This window comes from Lissotriton vulgaris, chromosome 4_2 (genome assembly GCF_964263255.1).
Source record: "Lissotriton vulgaris chromosome 4_2, aLisVul1.2, whole genome shotgun sequence".
Classification (NCBI taxonomy): Eukaryota; Metazoa; Chordata; class Amphibia; order Caudata; family Salamandridae; genus Lissotriton; species Lissotriton vulgaris.
Window position 1 is genome coordinate 10,975,862 of NC_141692.1, and position 16,737 is coordinate 10,992,598.

At 41.5% G+C, this 16,737-nt stretch overlaps 1 pseudogene; it reads right to left on the bottom strand.

Moving 5' to 3' along the window:
* Positions 1-16,353, bottom strand: part of LOC147718122 (GTPase IMAP family member 1-like) — a 157,670-nt pseudogene extending 141,317 nt beyond the window's left edge.
* Between the last annotated feature and the right edge of the window lie 384 nt (positions 16,354-16,737).

Here is a 16,737-nt window from a genome sequence, read left to right on the forward strand (position 1 = left end):
TTCTTCCTCTACAAGAATACTCCTGTATAATCTACACAGACAGATTTGTACAGCACTACAATGTAGAAAATAAATCCTACGATGCAGCCTGCGCTATTGTTAAAGGTCGCTGGCTGTGCGGTAAATTCAGACCGAAAATAACAAAAACTGAATCACTGAGAAAATGTTCGGCTCAGCGAGCTGAAATCAGATCTTTAAAGATGGCGCTTGAAAATGCCGAACGTGAATTCCAGACACTAATCGTGTGCGATTCGCATTTTTGCGTCAACTCATACAATAATGATTTACCGAGCTGGATTCAAAATGATTTCAAAGATGACACAGGTGTCACAATCAAGCATAAAATGCTTTGGAAACAGGTAGTTCTTTTACAGAAAGAACTACAAAAGACTCATGAGATACACACTCTGAGTCATCAACGTGATGGCGTTCACGTTGCAGGGAATTAATTGGCTATTACAGCCACAGCGGAAGCAACTAAACTGGCTTCCGTAGCCACAAAAAAGCGTTCAGAAAAATACATAGACGGGGAAACCATGCTGGTAATTCCAAACACGAACCGGAGAAAGTTATTAATAGCAGACGCACACATGGGTGAAGGTCCAAGGCACAAACAGATGAAGGAATCTCTGACTGAATTACAATCAGTATACTGGTGGCCGGGGATGAACGTGCAACATCAAATATATGTAAAGAACTGTCCCGAATGTGACAGAGATCGAAGTAATGAACCGGTCCAGTCTGTTGCCCAATTACCATTTATAGACAGGGTAATGCTGTCTATATGCAAACCAGCATCCTATTAATTGTTTAAGACTAGATTCACTTAAAAAAATGTGGCCCCAGCGCTCGGCTGACGCCAAAACTGTTATAAAAGATCTGCGAGTCTTTATCGGCACATACGCAATTGCCATGTTCCATTCTGACCAGGGTCCTGCTTTCAGCTCTCGAGCTTATAAGAAGGCCATGGCCAGTATGGGCGTTGGGTTGCGATACTCTTGTCCATCAGACCCTGAGGGGAACAGTGTAGTGGAAAGAAAAAACCGAGACATAAAGCAATCTATAACAGCGAAGGTATTAGGTTCGGGTGATGGGTGGGTCAAACATTTAATAAGTGTCCAACTTAGTCTAAATAATTTGCCAAGAAATTCTCTAAAAGGTTTCAGCCCGTACAAACTATTGTTCGGAAATAGAATGCATGTTCAGGACCTCGATAATCAGGTTTCAGTGGTAAAAGATAAGAATAAAGACTTTGACATCAAAGATCGTTTGGCTGTTTTACAGGACTTGAATGAAACAAGAAAATCCTTAAGCAACATAAAGTTAAAGCAACAGCCAACTACCACTGAAGACACACCACCTGTCCCAACAAGACCTGTCTGGATTCAAAAGATTGGGGATCTAGTCAGAGAGAAAATAGCGGCGAAGAAGGAATTTGGGCCTTCTTACAGAAAAGCTGTACCTGTCTTGGCAATCATCGGAACAAGATCAGTAGTACTACTGCCTCTTTCTGGTAAAAAGCAGAACCGAGTTGTATCAATCGACCTGGTTAAACCACATCATGTGGCCTATAATCAACAGTGGACTCCCAAGAAACAACAGAATACCCAAATTTGCAACAATCCAAGAGGTTCAAACTGAAAGACTAATCACATTTGATAAACCTGCAGTGCACAGAGAGGGACAATGCAATAATGCCATCAAACTCGTGCCTCTTGAAACACAGATTGAAACAGTTCGTCATGAAACACCAGTCTACAATGATGTGGCATCAGAATGTGCTACCGAAAGACAAATTGAGAAAACAATTCCAACAATTGACAGAACTGCCTCTGGCTACTTTATCAACTTCGATACCTTTTCTGAAGATCAAAACGACCCTGAAGTGATGCCAGAAACAAAGACTTTTAAAGAAAAAGCAACAGAACTCTTTCGTCAACTCAAGGAAACTTACCTTATTTCAACATGGTTAGAGTTTTGGTTTGGGCTAGGTGTATTTTTCCTCCTGCTTTGGCTCATCATGATACTTTGTTTGGGAAAATTCATTGAAGGGAAATACAGTTCAATGGACACAGCAAGTCAGAACATCAACTTAGTTCTGAAACCACACAAATCATCTCACATGAAGAAAAGAGGACTATCATCAGTAAATGTCACAGCCATTCCAATACCCGGCAGGGTAGTGTGGGACAAAACTGACTATGAAGTATATGGCCCAGTCGAGATCTTGAAATATCCTCACCAGTTCAAGGTTTCGTTAAGTGACTTTGTTAAACCAAGTACATTTCTGATGATTGGGATTTTGAAAGTATAAATAATATGATGTCTAATTTAGTGTTGTCAGCAAGATTTACAGAACATGATTATTTACAAGGTTCGTCTAATTATGAACAGATGTACTGCTTCTCACATTACGCTGACCATTACTTACATAAATCTGCACAACCTAGAAATATTTTTAAATATAACCAATGGGAACATTGTGCTACTCCACCTAAAAGCAGTTCGAAAACATTCTATGAGAAATTCCAGTACATCTCAGGGTTTAACACAAGTGATGCAGAAACGTTTTATTATAAACTGTTGGATAAAACAGGGTTGAAAACTATGCTGACAAATACTAAATTGATGTATTCAGAAGCATTTTATGAAAAAATTATGACATTTGGTTTTGATTTTTGGAAAAATAATATTGAAACAAAAACCATCTGAGGTACAAAAGATTGGCAGGTACAAGGCCTAGAAGCATTATTTCGAGCCTGCATGATCCTCAAGATTCTGCCCCTCAAGATTCGCTCAGAGCCCAAGATCCTACCATTCAGGAAACTTCTTAAGACCCACTTGTTTCCATAGTAGTGATTAGCTGAGTCTCTCCTTCTGGTCTGTTGCGCCGGGATGCCCCCGGGTAAGATGAGCGCATTATAAATTTCATATTATTATTATTATTATTATTATTATTATCCCAGAACAAATATTGTTCTTAAATGACACAATTCACCAAACAACCTGTCTTGGCCTAGCTAAGATCAAAGACCTTAACAAACCGTCTATTCCAAAGCCAATACCTGATAATGCAACAACAGAAGTTGAAATAGACGTATCAAAATTTTTAAATCTAAACAGAACACATCCTGATTGGAAAAAGTGGTTAATCTGGCCTACTGACAAGAATAACTGTCAAGATAGATTCCTGAACAAAACACAGGGGTTAAAAATGACCAGACCAGACCCTAGATACTCCCAGAGACAACATCCAGGGATAGTAACAACATACAGTGTAGGGAAACGGTGCTTTGAATGGCTAAAATCATCCACACTGGCAGAAATTAAGCAACACTTATCTATACTTAAGGATGGTGCTGATTTGCGCGATTTCATTCTGGGACCACGCAAACAGCGTCAAAAACGCTTCATAGCGGCCAGCATATATGCGGCATACAACGAGGCTTGGAAAGTAACACAAATTCAAACAGCTGAAAAAATACGAGAGATTGATCGTATTAATTTGGAAAAATCACTTTCTGTTGTGGACAATGGGTTAATGACTCTTTCCTCCAGAATATATTCACTGGACAGTATTGTATCATCTGCCATCGATATAATAGACAAAGACTTGCTAATGTTACAGCATGGCCAGTCGCAATTGCGTTCTATTGTACAGCTAGGCTGGACACTGCAAAATCTTCATTCAGGCTATGTGCCATGGCGTTTAATCAACACAACGTCATTGTTTTCCATCTTTAACCTTACTGATAAACAAATCAACTTAGTACAGAAAGGAGCAGACTATACAATCCTGAGCATCGAAAAACTTGAGAGATTACCATTGACAATGACAGAAAGACCTGTCATTGAATGGATATTACACGGGATTATCACAATTCCGATAACAACTTTCCAATTTAAAAATTGCCTTAAATATATACCGACTGGCCAGTATGAACGATTGGGTAAAGGGTACATTAAGTCAGCAAGGAAATTACCATATACACACACATGCTATAGTGACAGCAACAAAAATGTATTTCTTAGTGGTGAAAATTGCAAACATTCACTAAGCGGTATACTTTTATGCCAGGGTATTAATTTACACGGTGCCTGTGAAGGAACTTCAAACAACCTTTCATGCCACCAACATGTCACACCTGCAATGTAATGTAATGTAATGTAAAATTTTATTTATATCGCGCAGCAATCGCTCCAATGGAGCATCTAGGCGCTACCTCCGGCAAATTACCAGATGACAAAGTGACTCAGAGTTGGACCAAAAACAGAGGCAAGCATCAAACTAGAGTTCTGGCCATGCTATCTTGCAGTTTAAATATCCAAGTTTTTAATTCTTTGCGGAACTCTGTTTCTTTATCCAGAGTTCTCAGGGCAAGAGGCAGAGTATTCCAAGCCTTTGCACCCAGTACTGCCAGGGACTTTCCTCCACGGGTTTTTAAACGAAACCTAGGAATCACCAGAGTATTGGAATTTGATGATCGTAGGTTTCTGGTTGGGCAGTATCTCTTGAATTTTTTCTGTAGATATAATGGTCCTGTTTTGTGCATTGCTCGAAATGTTATAATCAAAACCTTGAACAGGATCCTTTTTACAATGGGAAGCCAATGAAGAGCTTTTAATGCCCCTGAGGCTGACGATCTTTTTGGCCATTTTAGCACCAATCTGGCAGCAGCGCTTTGCACTAGCTGAAGCCTGTAAGTTACTTCTTTATTTGTGCCAGCATACAAACTGTTGCAATAATCTAAGCGCGACGTTACCAACGCTACTGCAACAGTTTTCCTCGCCTCCAAAGGGAGTAAATCAAAGAATTTCCTCAGGCTTTTGATTAAGCCAAAGCACATTCCTGCCACTTTTATTGCCTGCTGCTTGAAGGCGAGATTGGAATCAAACGTGACCCCCAGGTTCCGAGCAACTATGGTTGTATGAGGCGGTATTTCTGCCCTTTCTGGCCACCATTGCCTGGGAATAAAGTCATTATTTGGGCCTAGCGGAATGATCTCTGTTTTTCCTGTATTACATTTTAGGTGATTCTTCCGCATCCAATCAAAGGTGGCAGTTAAACATTCCTTGAATGTTTCTTCCCATGACTGGTTGTCCCTATCCGTAACCAGTATTAACTGCGTATCATCGGCATATGCTACTACCTCTATGCCAAAAGATGATATTAGTTTAATCAGAGGCGCAGTGTAGACATTGAATAATGTCGGGCTGAGGCTGGACCCCTGGGGTACTCCCATCGTCTGATGTTTTTCCGTGGAGGTAAATTCCCCCAGGGTTATCACCTGTCTCCTGTCCCTTAGGTAGTTTTCCAACCACTCTAGTACCGTCCCCTTCACGCCCGATGTTTTTAGCCGATCTAATAGGATGGCATGAGAGACCGTGTCGAAGGCCGCTGACAGGTCTAAAAAAATCAGGACGGCCTTCTTTCCTTGGTCTAGGGCAGTACGAATGGTGTCTGTCGTGTACAGTAGAGCCGATTCTGTTGAATGCTGGGCTCTAAACCCCGCCTGATTGGGATGCCATATTTCGTTAACTTCTAAGAACATGGTCAGCTGTTTGTTAACCAGTGATTCAGTGATCTTACATAATGCTGGAAGAAGTGAGATAGGTCGCAGATTGGAAAGAGTCGCAGGGTCAGGAAGGGGTTTTTTCTGTAAGGGTTTCACTGCCGCAAGTTTCCATTCCAGTGGCACATTGGCCGTGGAAAGTGAATGATTTACGATTTCGTTAATCATAGGGTTTACTTCATCTACCATGAGATGCAGGAGTCTTATGGGACAGGGGTCAAATGGGGACCCAGATTTTGTGGTTAGGATTGACTGCCTTGTTTCTTCCAGGCTAATTGGGCGGAATGTTGCTAACTGGTTCACAATTTCATCAGCACTTCCACTTTCTCTACTGGGTTCCAGAGAAGGAATTTCAAAATCTTTGGTTAGACCCTGTACTTTGTCCTCAAAATAATCAGCTATATTTTCGCAGAGGTCTTTTGAGGGTGGAATTTCCTGTGTTAAAAATGTGGGTTTATTAAAATCATTTACAATGTTAAAAATACATTTTTGTTTGTTTTTTGCAGCAACTATGGCAGATTCGTAGAATTTCCTTTTTGTTGATTTAATTCGCGCATGGTAGGTGCTTATAGCCCTTTTATATTTACCCCGCTCTTCCGTGCTATAGTTTTTTCTCCATCTGCGTTCTGCTCTACGGAGCTCCCCCTGTGCTATTTTTAATTCTTGATTGTACCATGGAGCTGATTTTTTCTTAGTATTCTGTTTTCGAGTCCTGTTTGGCCGCCCTGTCATATTTTTTAATTCAACCATCCATTCTCTGAAAGTGCTGGGGTCTGAAAACCCTGAGCCTGACCCGGTAGGCTTACAAACTCTAGCCATCTCAATGAGATTTGGATTTGCCATTAAGGCCCTCCATTCTTGTAGGTCAGCCTGGTCGTACTTAACCTTATTGTTACATTCCTTAGGGCTCTGAAAGGGGAACATGAATGGTACTAGAGCATGGTCTGTCCATGTTTGGGGTATTGGGAAGTTTGTCTTAAGCGATTGCAGATTGGTAGCTATGCAGTCAAGGGCATGACCTGCGTCATGGGTAGCTTGAACTGTCCCAATCTCTAGTCCGAGGACTTCCATTAATTCTTTAAAAGAGACAGCTGCGGTATCGGTGGTAGACTCCAAGTGTATATTCACATCTCCCAATAGTGTAAAGTTGGAGTATCTGAGCACCAGAGGACTCAGTGCCTCTCCTATATTTTCCAGGAAGTCTTTACATGTACCAGGTGGTCGGTAAATGAGGGCCCCCGCAAATGTCATGGTCTCGCTGATTTTAATGCAAAAACCCATCCCCTCCGCCTCCTTTAATTCAGGGAGTTCAATCACCGAACATATATATGCCTCCTTGTGAATTATAGCTATTCCTCCTCCTCGTTTATCTCCTCCTCTGTCTCTCCTTTGCATACTGAAACCTGGTGGCAAGGAGTGTACCATATCTGGGACACAGCACAGATTTAGCCATGTCTCCGTAATAAATAAACAGTCCAAGTTGTCCTCAACCAATAGATCGAAGACATGCTGGGCGTGTCTAGGTAGAGACCTAGCATTAAGAAGACCTCCTTTAAAAGTATCATTTAAAGCAGGTCTGGGAATAATCTGTGGCCAAAGGAAAGTATGGCCACAGTGTAGGCAGGACTCTGGGCCAGTCCCTGAGGCGGGGTCTAATCTGTGACAATCATTGTAAGCTGGCCGTAGGGCGAGTAGTGCCTCTCTGCTATAATTTTCTATCCTGTCCTCACCTGCTGCGGTCCAGCCCGACGGCCCGTCCGAGGCACGGACGGGCGCAGACGGGCTGGACTCAGGCGTGACTCCGGCGTAGGTCCGGCGAGTCCGCTGCACGCGTCCTGCAACACAGATAGAGCCTTTCTTTAAGCAACTCTCTAACGGGAGTTACATTCTAATAACGGATCACAGCTGTTGTGGCTTGATGCCAGGGAAAGCATATCTCGTAGGCGTAACTTCCATGGTCACTTGCTGTATGCAAGCATTGTTTCCAAACAGCCCTTAAGATTCCGAGACACCGATTTGGCCACCTTTGAATGTCTCTTCTATACGAATTGATACTTTAAGCAGAATGAAGTCTGTGCTTTTACAGAGAACTGTGCCCATAACGTCATCAAAAGAGACGTATGATCTCCAAGTTGCAAGGACAATATCGGAGATAGATGACCTTTTATCAACAAATTGCCCCGTGCATTTCACATAAATGCTTAGCCAAATTCTAAATATGTCAGATGCCGTAGGTATCTCAGGCGTATTTAAGACGATTTTTTTGGGACTGTTAACACCATTCAAAGCAATCCTAGGAATTATTCCTAATTTTGCCCATTCAGTCTTTGGCGACATACCCCTAACTTTGGGACTTGTAGCAGGCATTTTATTTTTGACCCTCCTGCTCCGATATGGCAAGCCAAAACAAAGACATGACTCCGGCAAGGATGGAAGGAACGATCCTAGCAGTACGCTACCGGGACCGCATAACTAGAGTCCTTGGATTGGCCAGGCTGAGAGATCTGAACATGACCTGGTTTCTTTCATTCAGACCTATATGGCAGACCTGCATCTTACCTGTGCTTCGATGTATGCTATGCGGCGAAGAATGCGTGTTAGACACCTGTCTTGCACTACCATCAGCGGTACCAATGGATATCGAAACTTTGCTAAGTCCTGTAACGGCTCACGCATCGTCTTGTCCCCAGCGGCTACCCATCCTGATACGGCATTCATTGAGACTCCTGTGCTACGACTAGGTGGCGGCAGTGAAGCGATACATGAAAGCAACATCACCCAGGTATGGCCTTCTGTGAGCATTGCTGATCCAAACATCGATGATAGCAATCATTCTCACACCTGCCAAGTTACAGCATTATCGACCTTGGTCGAACTGTCTCCCCTGAACAACAACAATGATTTTTTGGAAAATGCATTCCGGCGCACAGCGTTCCCCTGAACTCTGAATTCGGCTTTGAGTTTTGATCAACAAAAACTACTAAAAAGCGTTTGGAACTCTATTCCCCGTTCACCATGAATTTTTTTGGGGGGGGAATTGAACACTTTTTCAAAATATTTACCTTTTTCTGGCACGAAAACCTTTGCTTAAAGTAGAACTATTCATAAAGAGCAGAACTTCTATTTTTAGTAAATCTAGGGACAAAATACCTTTACCTCAGCCTCTAGCAACATTTTACAGCAAATGCATTTATATGTGATGAAATAATCTCGCCCTTCTTTTCTGTATAAAGATATATTTCATGTGTAATTTTTTCGCAAAATCGTTCAACTGATTACATATGCTATAATTTTTGAATGATTTCTATGCTTAAAGACGTACAGTACCTATATTTTCATGTATTTCAAATACACCATTTCAAATGCAATATGTATTTTGGGGTGGGAAGTATTACACGCGCATCTTATTGATTTAGTTTTTAGTAATTTGATGGACATAAATTCGTGGAGTGGGTGTCGAGTTCTATCTAGGACCCCGATCAATATTGTGACCTTATGCCCCAATACAGCTATAATCCATCCATACCCCTATAATGGCATAAACGATCAGAGCCATATTTAAGAAACTCGCCTCTGCAGCTCATTACAGTATATGACACACCAGAAGCCACTATCTTAGACTCCTAGATAACACACCGAGTTCTTTCAACAGATAAAACCCCCAGCAACATGGGAAAGCCCAGCTTGCTATGTTTTGATTAGTAATAGAACTCTAATGAGCACTGTAAGAACGACCGGTTCTTAGTGACATCTTTATTGACGTCTTATGTCCAAAAACTTACGTCAAACAAGGCACCTTCCAGGTATAAATATTACCAACGTTGCCTTAAGCAAACACAGCGGTGGTGGTGAATATAGGAGCAGAAAAGCTGTCCCTTGCAGAGCCCAGCAGATGCGAGAAGCCCACGGATGCTGCCCCTCCTCCTCCTTGACGCGCTGAGAAAGACGCTGTCTTTTCTCCTGCCGAGAAAATCCAGCTCCGGCGTTTCCAGCCTTCCCTTGCGGGTAACTGGGATATCGAGTCCTGAGAGGAGATACCAGACCTCCAACATTCTATTCCAGAGGTACAGTGTTGACTAAACCCTTAGAGAGAATTCTTAAAGCAAACTCTTGGCAAAACCAACTTAACTTAAACTGCTACTTACTTACTCCCTTCCATGTTATTAGGCTTAGGTCAGGTACACTGGGGTAGGCGTAGTTAGAAGCACCAGTTGAGGACGTTAGCTAAATGTACATATGAATGTTTATTCATTTTAACCATTGTATGGCTAAGAAACCATATCAATGCTTTTACAGTATTATTTTGCAATCCTCCTTTTACTGTACGCACTTTTTATAATAACAAGTCTTGCAATTGTGGCAATTCATTTCTTTTGTATGAGATTAAAGACTGTTCAATAAATAATACCTTTTATTGAAAACGCCCGTCTCTCTATTCTCTGCATCCTTGTGAAACTAATCTGCACAACTGACTGAGTGAAATAGCTGTCTATTGTTTCACACAACTCTTGAGATTGACTCTTATTCTAAGGAGCAAAGTTGTCATGTTTATGCGGTTGTTGGAAAACTGAATCCCTTCTTGTCTGAGCCAGGGGAGCTGATCACTTCCTATTCAGTCAAGAAAGTTTCCAGTGACCTCTGAGCTAGTTGGTACAAACCCAATTAAGTTTAGCATAGTCAGTAGAGACCTGGAAGACCGCACTTCTACGTCTTCACTGCTCTTTATGTTATTCCAATGCGCAGGGCCTATAGGGAAAATAGGAACTACACTACACAAGCAAACTTGGTAGAATCCGTAGTTTTGAATAATAGCTGAAAGTTTGTGCCAATGTTGTTTGGTTTGTCAACAATTGAATCCAGGAAGAAAAACTGTTGTGAGCTCGGAAACCATAGGACGGGATAGTGGTCCTTTTACACGAATGCAATTGGATTTTATTGAGATGCCTCCATGCAATAAGTTGAGTTATGTGATAGCGATCATCTGTCTATTCTCAAGATGTGTTGAGGCTTTCCCCATACGATGAAGTAATGCAGTGACTGTTGCAAAACTTTTATTACGAGAAGTGATTCAGAGAATTGGATTTCTCGTAACAATTGAATCAGATAGAGGAAGACACTTCCAGAATGAATTAATACAATTAATCTGTGAGGCATTGGATATTCAACAGAAATTGCATTAAAAACAGACTTGGGAAAATGTGTCTAGCAACTGAATTGAAATGGCCTGATGCTTTGCCACTTGTTTTAATGACCTTAAAAAGCATTCGAGACAGAAAGACTGGTTTACATCCACATGAAATACTGATGGGAAGAGTAATGAGACAAGCATTTGTACCCGTCAACAAATTGCTAACCATAAATGATGATATCATACTGGATTCATGTCGAGGACTTTCTGACACAGTTGATTATGTGTTTCACCAGGTTGGAAGTGATGCATGTACAAAAGAGAAAAATCCAACTTATGATTTATGTCCTGGAGATTGGATACAAATAAATGTACACTGTTTGGTTCTTAGGTGGGATAAGCCGAGGCAAGTGATTCTGGTCAGCACAACAGCAGTGAAATGTGCTAGTGTTAAGAGGTGGGTGCACGCCAGCCATACAATACGTGTGCCAGGGCGTGAGAATCCACAATTGCAAGAAGCAGAGTCTACTTCAGATTCTGATGCAGAGGAAACTGTTAAAAAAGTTCCAGATAAGAAAGATCGACCTGTGATGCAACATCTGGAAATATCAGATATAAGTTCAGCATCAGAAGCAAAGACAAACATAATTGAAATTCTAGATTCTGAAGATCGACCGGTAAGTCGATATCTGGAAAAAGGAGAAACCAGTTTGGACATTGAAAAAGGACAGAGCAAAACTGGTAAAAGAAAAAGTTCTAAAAGTCAAGAAGAAAGTCCCGAAAAGAGGAATATTGATCTTGAAACTGGAGAAAAAGAAATAACTTGCGATGAGGGTGAAATTTTAAGTACCTGTTATAAAGAAATTCCTTGCAAAAGAGCTGAATTGACTGAGAAAGAACTATATTCAAAAACTGAATTTGAAACAATAAAGTTTAAAATAAGAGGAAGTAAAGATAAATCTGGAACAGAGTCTGATGAAAGTGATGGAGAAAGCATTTTATTAAAAAGTTCAAAAAAAGGGGCTTGGAAAAACAAATAAACCAGTGAGCAAAAGGTTAAACAACATTAAAGCCTAAAATAAGATTTAAATAACACTTACCTTATCTTCTTGAAACTGCGAATGAGTGGGAGTCTTCACATGCGCATTCCTGGCAAGGAATGCTCCCGGAATGCGCATGCGCACGCTCTTGCGCATGTGCAGTTTCAAGAAGAAGGCTAGATGGAGAAGGAAGATGATCCCGCAATAAGGTACGTTTTTAAAATCATATTTTAGGCATTAATATTGTTTAATATTGCGGGCAGGAGGCGGGCCGGAGGCGGGCAGGCGTCAGGCATCGGGCGGGCGTCACGTAACGGAAATATGCAGAGAGACACGGAGATTGGTTCAATCTCTGTGCCTCTCCGCGTATGTTCCTTTACCGACTTCTGCCCACCACTAAAGAATTGGCCAATTGGAATAACAGAGAAAATACTTTTTAAAGCATACATATTTCAAATGGACACATATTTTTGTGTGGGAGCGTGGTAAAGAGACATTGTAAGTAGCAAAGAGACATTGCTAGTGGTAAAAAAAAATAATGCCTACTAATAATTCATTCAAGTGTGGGATAATATGTAGATGGTGTAGAGTGTGAGATAATATGTAGATGGTGTAGAATGTGTTTAACCTCATCGATGCGGCGCATATTTCCGCTGTGCGCTAACCGCAAACGGAAACCTATGCGTTCATGACGAGCTCAGCTCGTCATGAGCGTAGGAGAGGTGTACCTCATGACGTGCTTCCCTCGAGCCCTGAGCCGTTGCCAGGCGGGGTGGAGCCATCTACTCCTACTATCATGGTAAGAGGGAGTTATTGAACGACATATTTTTATGTCCTAATTTGTAATATCAATGAGACCAATGTGTGAACTTCACACTTGTTCATTAGCTCAATGTGCAACATACCATGATGCTTTATCCGTATGTAAGTGGTCATTATTCATGTATTAGTCTGTGTCTTTCTCTTCTCTCCCTCATAGTGACGAACATACTCTCTACAAACTAAAGAATACACCTCACAGATCAGGTGATCTTTTTTCATGTTGTAAGAAATATAAGTATTGAGTCACTATTAATTCATTTTATCACTTCACTTCACTTTTTGCAGTAGCATCTATACGTTTACCGGTCCTGATGAAAGCAATGGACTCGATAGTCCCTAGTAGTTTGCTGAAACATGTTGACCAATCTAATATCAGGGTAGATATTTGTTAAAACTACCTATGCTGCTTTTTAATGTTGGCGGAGCGAGCATAGAACCTAATAAAGTTTTCTTATTTCTGCTCACTCACCCAATTTTATATATCTTCACTCACCCTTTCCACACACCCCTTTTCACAGCACTGCAAATCAGTCACCCACCAAACGAATTGATGGGTAGTTTGTGACACTCTACCACTGTTTGGCCGCCACTTGGCTCTCGGGAGGTTATACCATCTGACCTCTCCTTGTCTGAGCCAGTGACGTACCAATGATTGTGAACAACAGGAATGCCAAATGATGAAGGGCGGTTCCGTGTGGTGACTGATGGATAACCTGTAAGTGATCACTGGTATCCAACAATTCTTCTTTTTATTATGGTTAGATGAGTTGACATTGTTCTGTTAGTTTAATGACCCATACATAGACTAGTTATACCCTCTGACACTCCTTTGTATTAGAAGAAACAGAGCTAAAATAAGATTAAAAGGAAATACAGAAAAACAAATTTAGAGAGAACGTTGAATGGGTGAAATTGAACTTGATGAATTAGATCATAAATTACAAGCTTGTTTCCGGGCCATGAAAGACATGGCATGGCAGTTCAGGCTGGACTGTTCCCATGAGGCACAGGGTCAGACTGATTTGCATATAGCCATGTCTGAACTGGGGTGGCAGAGTGGGCTAAAGAACGGTGATGGATTAAACCCAGATCTTTTGACTGGGTGTGAGTGTTTGATTGATTCAGATGCTCCGTCCATCACCACCCCTTTTGGACCGTTTTTGGCCGCCTTAAGTGTGGCAGGGTATGCTCAGATGTGAGTCCCTTGCTCACTTTGCCACTGGATTCAAGCAAGCCGGGCTGAAGACGGCTGGAATACCAGAAACCGGTCCTTGAAAGCTTGTTTCCGGTCCAGGGAAGACATGGTTTGTAGTTCGGGCTGGACTGTTCCCATGAGGCACAGAGTCAGACTGATTTGCATATAGCCATGTCTGAACTTGGGTGACAGAGTGGGCTAAGAACGGTGATGGATTAAACCCAGATCTTTTGACTGGCTGTGAGTGTTTGTTTGATTTAGATGCTTCGTCCATCACCACCCCCTTTTGTACCATAATACAAAAACAGCATGTTTGTTTTGCTTTTATAAAATGTGTATGTCTTATCGTGGAAAAAAGAAAATAAATGCCTTTGGTAAGTAAATAAAGCTATATGTATACTTCTGCTATGTAACTTACTAATAGGGAATATTAGAGTGGTGGGAGGTTAACAGAAAAAACTATAATTCTAAAATTCTAACATTTACTGTGTTTGTTTTCGCACTAGTTCTCATTGAGGCCTACGTGGCTTGGGCGCTGAAAATGGCTGCTGACTGCAGTGTTAGCATTGGCCTGAAAGAAAGAGCCTCTACGCATGCGCACAAAAGAAATGGTTGAATCAGCAGTGTGCCTCCTACACTGAGCAAACAATGTCAAGGTCAGCTTGGCCTAAAGTGTAAGAGGATGCCAAAAAGTTATTTGCATCTGAGACTGTGGGAAACAGAAGAATCAGAAGATAACATTTCAAAAGCAATAAGTGACAAGTTTAAACGGTGATGACATCCATGGGAAAGTGTGAAAACCGGCTCTGCCAAAAATGGATGAGGGGATTGTTGTCACCCCACTAATGGACCAATCAGACCTAACTATGGACCCTAAAAGTTTCAATTTTAGTCAGATAGTTAGTGAAAAAGGGTATAAAAGATCTTGTTTGACAAGGGTAAAAAAGCTTGCTACTTGGAATTAATTTGCACCACGACATGCTGTCAGATTGAACTATTTTATGGTGCTAGAGACTTCGAAATATTTTTGGACTTTCATTTTTGGAGCAATGAAGATGGCTGAATGCAGATATTTTGTTATGAGGTGTTGAGGAGAATAGAGAGGCCGATTGAGAGCGTGCAACTTGTTATTTCTTTGTAACGGAGCTAGGTAATATGATTTCTAATTTCATTTTTTTCTTTCAACATGAATTAAATAAATGCTAAATTCTCGCTGGTCTAAATAAACTAAAATTCAGTTTCCTAAATGAATAGATAAAGCTAAATATTAAAGTTTAAATTCGAGTTGTGTTTTATTTTATTTTAAATGTCATGACAGAATAAAAATGTTAATGTTATAGAAATTATTATGATTAAGCTAGTCTTGATCTCCATCAACTAACTTCTACTAGATGATCTATTCACCAAATAGCGGAGTGCCTTGGTGTAGGGTTTTTCCAGGTAACATGTTAGTATATATAGAATACAGCAAATGTGTATAATGTATATAATATAAATCCTAGGTACTTGTTAACCAGCAGCTCTACCTCTTTGTCACTGATTCAGATGTAATGTGTGTGCGTGTGTGACTCGCAATGTCATGGGTGCCACCGATGAGTAAATAGTGGTTGCATCTGGGTTAAGTGAATTGAGTATTAAAGGTTTTTAGAGAGCCGCGCTGGTTCACTACAAAATACCCAAAATTCACGGGGCCTGCTCCATGCTTATTTACAGTTTGTTCCAAGTGAAATGCTATATAAATTCAGCAGTTAAAGTTCCAACAAAATGTTGCCAGAAACACCTTACTTATATCCTGATTACAGAATGTTATCTCTCTAGCATTTCATTAGAGCTCTCTGTTGAAGCTGCAGTAGATCACTTGGGAGTGAGTTATGCTGGTGCCAGAAATACGCCCCAGAGAACACCATCTGAGTCTGACACAAGATTCTCGAGAAAAAGGCTACACTAATGGCTTTGTTGAGTGTACTTCAGAATGAGGTGACTTTTTTTGAGGTGACATTTTTTAGGATGTTTGAGCTAAGCTGTGTCATGTACAATACTGGATAGGTAAATAGCAGTGCATTTAAAATATGTGTGACAGTGAATTGCTAATTCTTTAGTGAACATTAAGCAAGTGTGCAAAAAGGACCACAACTTTATGTTATGTGTATTAGTAAAGCACACAACCCCCCGAGTGTTTCCAAATGCTCTTACCTTGCACTCCTGCTCTTCTTTCTTCACAAGGGTCACACGGTGCTCACTGTGTGCCCCGGACCCCATACAGAGCACACACAGGCGCTCCCCATCGGTTTCACAGAAGAGCTGCAGCCTCTCCCCGTGCTCCTCACACAGACTTTCTGGTGGTATCTGCAGTTTCTTCAGTGCCTCCACTATGTTTGCTAATCTCTTATTTGGTTTCATTTCCTTTTCGAGGTCAAAGCGCTGCTTGCATTCCGGGCAGGCTTTCTCCAGGTCCTCCTTACTCTTAAATGTGTTAAAGCAGGAGAGGCAGAAGTTGTGTCCGCAGTCCAAGGTCACAGGGTCAGTGTACAGGTCCTTACAGATGGAGCAGGTGGCTTCTTCTAACAGCACGGCCCTGGGGTCTGCAGCCGCCATGACTGCAACAAGTGGTGCTGGGCTCCGTTCAGCAATATTACTCCAAGTAGTGCAGAGCGGTGTGAGCTGCGCATGACTGGAATGTAGTAGAACTGGATAAACAAAAACCAGCACTTGCAGATACGAACTACTAGCGGAGAGAGGAAACCACATGGATAGTTCTGAGCCTAGCCACTCTGACTATGGACAAAGAGGGTTGTCCCTGTGTGTGGTGCAGTGTTCCAGGGTCCACCCTTTGTCTGGCGTTTGTGGTATTGGCCCTGGTTGTGGTGCAGTGTTCCAGGACCCTGCCTCTGGCTGAGATTTGTGGTGTTGCCCCTGTGGGTTGGTCAGTGTTCCAGGGCCCAAACACTCGCTGGGGTTTGTGGTGTTGGCCCTGTGTGT